Source organism: Canis lupus, chromosome 15 (genome assembly GCF_003254725.2).
Source record: "Canis lupus dingo isolate Sandy chromosome 15, ASM325472v2, whole genome shotgun sequence".
NCBI lineage: Eukaryota > Metazoa > Chordata > Mammalia > Carnivora > Canidae > Canis > Canis lupus.
Genome location: NC_064257.1, coordinates 17,974,838 through 17,981,645, shown reverse-complemented (window position 1 = coordinate 17,981,645; position 6,808 = coordinate 17,974,838). Strand labels below are relative to the sequence as shown.

The window sequence follows — 6,808 nt, the reverse complement described above, 5'->3', positions numbered from 1 at the left end:
GCAAGGATCCAGGCAGGCTGGATTTGAAGTGAGCTTGGGGCTGTTTGTGAGAATTGTTCAGTAGCAGAACGGTCGTGGTCTGGAAGTCTGTACCTTGGTAGGTCACGCTTAGATCAAATTACATGAATTATCCGTTGAGTTAGAGCCTCCAAGAGTTACAGGCTCATAAAGGAATACAAGAGGGAAACTGAGGCCTGAACATGCGCTGAATAGCTCTGATGGAGGCATTGGTCCTATAGAGTGGATGTCCAGGGTTTGTTTGGGTTTTTTTTTTTTTTTTATCCTTACATTTGGCAATTTCACATATAACAAGTAAGTCTGTCCCAGAAAATTTGCTTCGCAGCTGGCAGCTGGCAGCGGACATGTGACCTAGGTTCCGGCAATCAGATTCATCCAGGGAAGATTTCAATTTAGCTGTACAAAACAGGAGTCAAGGATACATGTAGAAATCCCATGTTTTTCCAATGGCAAGATATGGGATTTCTTGTCTGTAGATTGTTATCTTTCTTCAGGTCCGGAAAATTCCCGGTCAGCTTTTCGTATGTTGTTTTGCTCTGTTTTTCTTTCTCCATTTATGAAACTGGAGTTAAACTTTCACACCTTGTCCTTCATTTATTTTACCTTCCCTTCCATATTTTCTTTTTGTCTCTCCATGCTGCGTTCTGAATAACATATTCTTAATCCACTAGTGCTCTCCACCGCTGTTTAATCAGCTGTTAAATCCACCCAGAGTCAATGTAATTTTGAGTAAACTGTAATTTTCAGTTCCAGAAGTTCTATCTGATTCTTTTTCAAAAACATGAAGCCAACATTTTTTCAGTTTTATTGAGATATAACTGACATACATCACTATATAAGTTTAAGGTCTATAGCATAATGGTTTGACTTCCGTGTATTGTGAAATGACCACTGTCATAGCTAACTAAAGCATCCACTGTCACATGTAATAAAAAGAGAAAGGAAAAAAAGAAAAACATTTTTCCTTGTGATGAGAACTCTTAGGATTTAGCCTTCGAACAATTTTCATGTATATTATACAGCAGTGTTAACCGTCATCATCATGCTGTCCATGACATGTTCTTAAGTTCTTATTTATCTTGTAATTAGTAGTTTGTACCTTTCCCCAACCCCTGCCTCTGGTACCTGCAAATCTGATCTGTTTTTCTATGATTTGGGCGTTTTTTTCTTTTTGGTTTTGGTTTTTAGATTCCACATATAAGTGAGATCATACAGTGTTTGTCCTTCTCTGTCTGACTTGTTTCACGTAGCATAATGCCCTCAGGTTCCATCCATGTTGTCCCACATGGCAAGATTTCCTTATTTTTGTGGCTAAATAATATTCTGTTACATACACACACACACACACACACCACAACTTCTGGATCCACTCATGAGTGGACACTTAGGTTGTTTTCATATCTTGGCTATTGTAAATAATGAGGCCATGGATATGTGGGTGTAGGTATCTTTTTAAGTTAGTGTTTTTGTTTCCTTTGATATATTCCCAGAAGTGGAATTGCTGGATCATATGGTAGTTCTGTTTTTTTAACTTTTTGAGGATCCTCCACTCTGTGTGCTATAGTGGCTGTACTAGTTTATAATACTAAGAGTTAAGTCAAATTTTTGAATTTCCTATTCCTTGCAGATGTTTACCAGCTTGTCTTCCATATCTTTAAATACAGTAATTATATTCATTTGAATAGGTATAACTGATAATCCCAAAATTATTCTGTCTACTCTTCTAGCTGATTCTTCTTACTCATGTCACTTTGTTTCCTTGTGTGATTGATCGTCTTTGAATGTGCACTGCTCAATATCCTGGCAAAATTATATGCAGTGAATTTTTGAGGCCAAGATGAAGGTGACTTCCTAAAAAAAAAAAATATATATATATATATATATATATATATATATATATATATATAGCTTTAGTTTCTCTCAGGCATCTGGAGCACTATCAACCCAAAAGGATCCTTAACAAACTTAATGGCCAGACATTTCCTGAGCCTTCAAGATGATGTTAAACCCAAGCTACAAATCAGGGAGAATGGAAACTTGTGGTTACAGCCTCTCAGGAAAAGTTGAAAGCTCATTCTTTCTAGTTTTCCTTGCTAAGCTCAGCTGATTTCTGCTGAGCTCCAGAACAACTATTGGAAGTGGGAGGATAGAGGTAGATTTATTTCCTCATCATCTTTATCTATGGGAATGGCTCTTTAATATTAATACCAAATTAATATTAGACTTAATATTTTGGGAGACTGTCCTACTAGATTTAACATTTTGGGTAGGTGCTGGGTCTTGACATCTTTCTCTTATGTCGCCCATCAGAAAAGGCTGCCAAAACTATAGCCCAATTTTGAAGTAATTAGCAAGTGTCTTCAGAGCTACAAAGGTCAGTGCTTCCCTTACCAGATTCTATCAGATTCCATCTTTTGCTTGGATTCTGGCCTAGTAGTGGCTTACTGCCATTGTAGTACTTTGATGCTTTTAAGGAGATTTGGTAGGATCTTATCCAACATTTTTATCATTTTTCTTCAAGGAGTTTGGTCCAAATCAATTAGCCCACAATTACTAGAAAGAAAGTTGGAGTTGTAGGAGCTGTAACGTCAATCATGTTCCATTGCACGAAAGTGGAGAAAGCATTGCCCTAGAAAGAGCATGCCAACACACAAGGAGAGGTGACAGCGAGAAAGGGAGTCTGAACACCTAAGTCCCTAGCTACGGCTCACTCCAGAGGCCTCAGTGTGTTTTACTCTTGGAACCTATGACGTTTTCTTGGATTACCACAGAAATCCTCTTGTTTTATTTTAGCAACAATTGTTTTCAACGGAAAGACTCTCAACTATGCTGAAGTACTCTCGGTATGTGCCGCTCTACCTTACAGCTTTTATCTTCTAGTATTTAGATTAACATTTATCAAATGACAGCTGTATATTGCCAACAGATCTTTTTCCAGTCAACTTGATCCACTTTTAACCCCCCAAAGAGAACTCACACCTTTTCCAGTTGTGATCGTTTGCTTATTATTTCTTCACCTAGGATGATCTCCCTTTTCACCATACCTGTCAAACACTATCTATCGTGGAAAGACCATCACAATGTTCTTCTCATTCACAATGCCTTTGCTGCTTACCAAGTAGATTTCACCGCTACTCTCCTCCAAAATTCATGATACTTATTTCTATCATTGCCATCCTTCCTCTTGACTTCCACTCTCAAGGTACCGAACAGAACAGATATAATGGAGGTGACCTGTGGCACCTAGAAGTAAGTATCCAGGGGGATCCCTGGGTGGCTCAGCGGTTTGGCACCTGCCTTTGGCCCAGGGTGAGATCCTGGAGTCCCGGGATCGAGTCCCGGGATCGAGTCCCGGGATCGAGCCCCACATCGGGCTCCCGGCATGGAGCCTGCTTCTCCCTCCTCCTGTGTCTCTGCCTCTCTCTCTCTCTCTCTCTATCATAAATAAATAAATCTTAAAAAAAAAAAAGAAGAAGTAAGCATCCAAACTGACGCTACCCCTTCAATATATATTCAATTGTCTATGAAAACGTCAAACTGTTCTGTTCTCCTTTCCATATCCCTCCATTTTACATGAAAGATTGTGAAAAGATAATGCACATTTTAATTTTATTTTTTAAACTTCTAGAATTTCTTCTGAATTGTGGTTTTCTATCTATTCAAATGCCTACCTTTTTAATTTTTATTTATTTATTTATTTTGCCCACCTTTTAAAAAAAAAATATGGGGCTTGAACTTGCAGCCTTGAGATCAAGAGTCACATGTCCCACCAACCTAGTACCCTATCTATATCCATCTTTTTTAAAATGCTACAAAAGGCACAAAGAACAAATGAGAAGGCAAAGAAAAAAAGGAAGGAAATTCTAGTGCACTTAGCTATAGACTACCTAGTTTATTTTGTTTCAAAAATCCTATGCATTAGTGTAGTGTCCTCAGCTTATTTCTTAGCTCCCGGAGGGGAAGGTTATATGATTCATACTTCTGAGTCTCCAAATATATAACAAAGTGATCAGGACATATCAGGATATTAATAAGTACTCAAGACGGAGAGCAAACAAATACAGACGTATGTGTAGAGGGGGGAAAAGGGAGATTACAATCCACAGAAGTCTGGAATGCCATGGAACCTTTTAATTTTCTCTTCCTGGAATTCTTGGTAAAAGAAGCACTAAACATCTCCAACAGCTCTCCAGCTCTCATCCAGTTTAGGTGTAAATTCCAGGAAACCAGTCTGAATTCAACTGGTGCCAATTCTCATAGGTATATGGTCACTAAATGGTATACCAGATACCAGCCCACAGAGTATCCTTACAGAAAAGGAAAGAAGTTACTGGAACGTAAACATATGGTTACCTATTGAGCATGAGACTCTCTAAGGCAATGTTCTCCACCAAACCCCAGGGAGAATCAGTTTGACATGGCACGTGCATTCAGCCCTGCTGGGGCAGGTTTCCGGAAAATGTCAGACCTCCTTTCTTGAGCCAGTGCAGGGTTTCAGATGCCCAAGGAAACAGACTTTCCGCTGAGAGAAGCCTCATTCAGTCTTGCTAAGGGTGGCCAGTGCCGCCCACCTTTGGGCTTTTTTGCAGACCTGAGCAGCACTGGATGTGACTGGAGCTGCCTCTGGGTGCTTTCAGGTCTTGGCAAGTAGTAGACTAAGGGGATGCTAAGGGGAGATTTCTTGGATTCAGCTTCTACAGAGTCTGATTTTGTAAGGCCTGGGCAGAATGACCTTCAGTCCCAAACCGGTTGAGCTTAATTGGGGGATTTGAGCAAGAGATTTCATGTTTTCAACAGAGGGCAAGGAAACCAAAACTGGGTAATAAAAGGATCCGAGTAATAAAAGTGTAGCAAAGAACATCACAAGACTTCCCAGAAACAGCCCGGGATGGGTGGCAAGCATGTCCTTTAAAGGATGTGCCCGGTCAGGCCTTTGGTTTTTTTTTGTTTGTTTGGTTGGGTTTTTTTTGTTTTTGTTTTTGTTTTTTAAGATTTTATGTATTTATTCATAGAGACACAGCTAGAGAGAGAGAGAGGCAGAGACCCAGGCAGAGGGAGAAGCAGGCTCCATGCAGGGAGCCCCACATGGGACTGGATTCCGGGTCTCCAGGATCAGGCCCTGGGCTGAAGGCGGCGCTAAACCGCTAAGCCATCGGATCAGGCCTTTGGCTCATGATATGATTCACATCACATATGATTCTCACTTTGGGCAACCAGAGGGCCAGGATTCAACTCCTTAAGATCCAACCTTGTGACACTTACTAAAAGCAATAGTGACTCCCGAAAACCTCATTTCTGCATTTCATTAGTGCTCCCCAACCCCCATTTTGGATCCCACATCTTTGTAGTACTGCTCTGTCCCATCTATTAGGAGATTCAAACCTTGCAGTATCCTAGACACAAAGTAAGGAAACGGGGCATATATCCTTAGCTCGGCCAGAAGAAGAGGACAGCAGTGTTTATGGCATAGCTTATCCTTGAGCCACTGGGTCCATCACCAGGCTGGGGAAGGGTTTCAGCCGACTTTCTGCGAAAGGTGACTGCTTGTGTCCTAAAGGAAATCTTTTAAGAATTGAAAAGTCAAGCCCTACCCTACAAACATGGGCCTAGTGCCCAGGAATTATTGCTAAATTATTTTGCTTTCCATAGCCCCATTAAATGTCACCTAAAGATCACTTTGGTCTCCTGCTACCTCTGTTCAGACCTTCCACTATTGTCCTCTTGACTTTGATTTCTTCCTGCTTACACAGCTCACGGCTGTCCACCTTTTTTTTCTATCAGGATCATTTTGTAAGCTCTGCTCTCAGGCATATGCCGAGGTGAACCACCAGGAATGCAGAAGACCCATGGGCCCGTGGGCTGGCTAGCTCCTTAGAGGGAGAGGGTTTAATGAAACTGAAGATCTTAGATACGCAAAAGAGAAAACTTGAGGGGCATCATCACCATGCTCGAATACTTGATGTGCTGCCACGAGGAAAGAGGAAACAGAAGTATTCTTTGTGATAAAAGAGAACCAACTCTTCAAGTTACAGGAAATTGTTATTTATAGATGTTATATATGCACACACCTAAATAAAGAAGTGAAAGACTTATACTAATGAAGGAAACTAAATAAGACACAGATAAATAGACATTCGATGTCCATGGATCAGAAGAATTCAAATTGTTAAAATATCCAAACTACCCAAGGTGATCTACGGACTCAAGGCAATCCCTATCAAAATCCCAATGTCATTCTTTACACAGATAGAAACAATCCTAAAATTCACATGAAACCACAAGAGTCCCTAATGTAAACCATAATTAGGGGTGAGAATGATGTGTCAGTGTTGGTTCATAACAAATACTGGTGTGGGATGTTAATAGAGGAGGAAGCTGTGCATGTGTAGGGGCAGGAGGTATACGGGAACTCTTTGTACCTTCTACTCAATTTTGCTATGAACCTGAAACTGCCCTAACAAATAATTTTACTTGAAAACCCCCACAATAGAGGCACCTGGGTGGCTCAGGGGTTGAGTGTCTACCTTCAGCTCAGGTTCGATCCTGGAGACCCGGGATCCAGTCCCACATCAGGCTCCCCGCAGGGAACCTGCTTCTCCCTCCACCTGTGTCTCTGCTTCTCTGTGTCTTTCATGAATAAATAAATAAGATATTTTTTAAAAATCCCACAATATTCCTGAACTTCTATGTATCTAATAACACAGCTTGTTATAAGATGTAAGGATAAAAAGATATGTTTTAGAAGATAAAAAAAAAACCAAAATAGAAGAAGTATTGTAAGAAGAGATAC

At 40.5% G+C, this 6,808-nt stretch overlaps 1 long non-coding RNA gene across 1 annotated transcript; it reads left to right on the top strand.

The window, feature by feature from the left end:
- Window positions 1-1,908: 1,908 nt before the first annotated feature.
- LOC112654402 (uncharacterized) lies at window positions 1,909-6,689 on the top strand. Its single transcript, XR_003132992.3, has 2 exons — window positions 1,909-2,861; window positions 5,800-6,689. It is a non-coding gene; the product is annotated as an uncharacterized LOC112654402 (long non-coding RNA).
- Window positions 6,690-6,808: the final 119 nt, after the last annotated feature.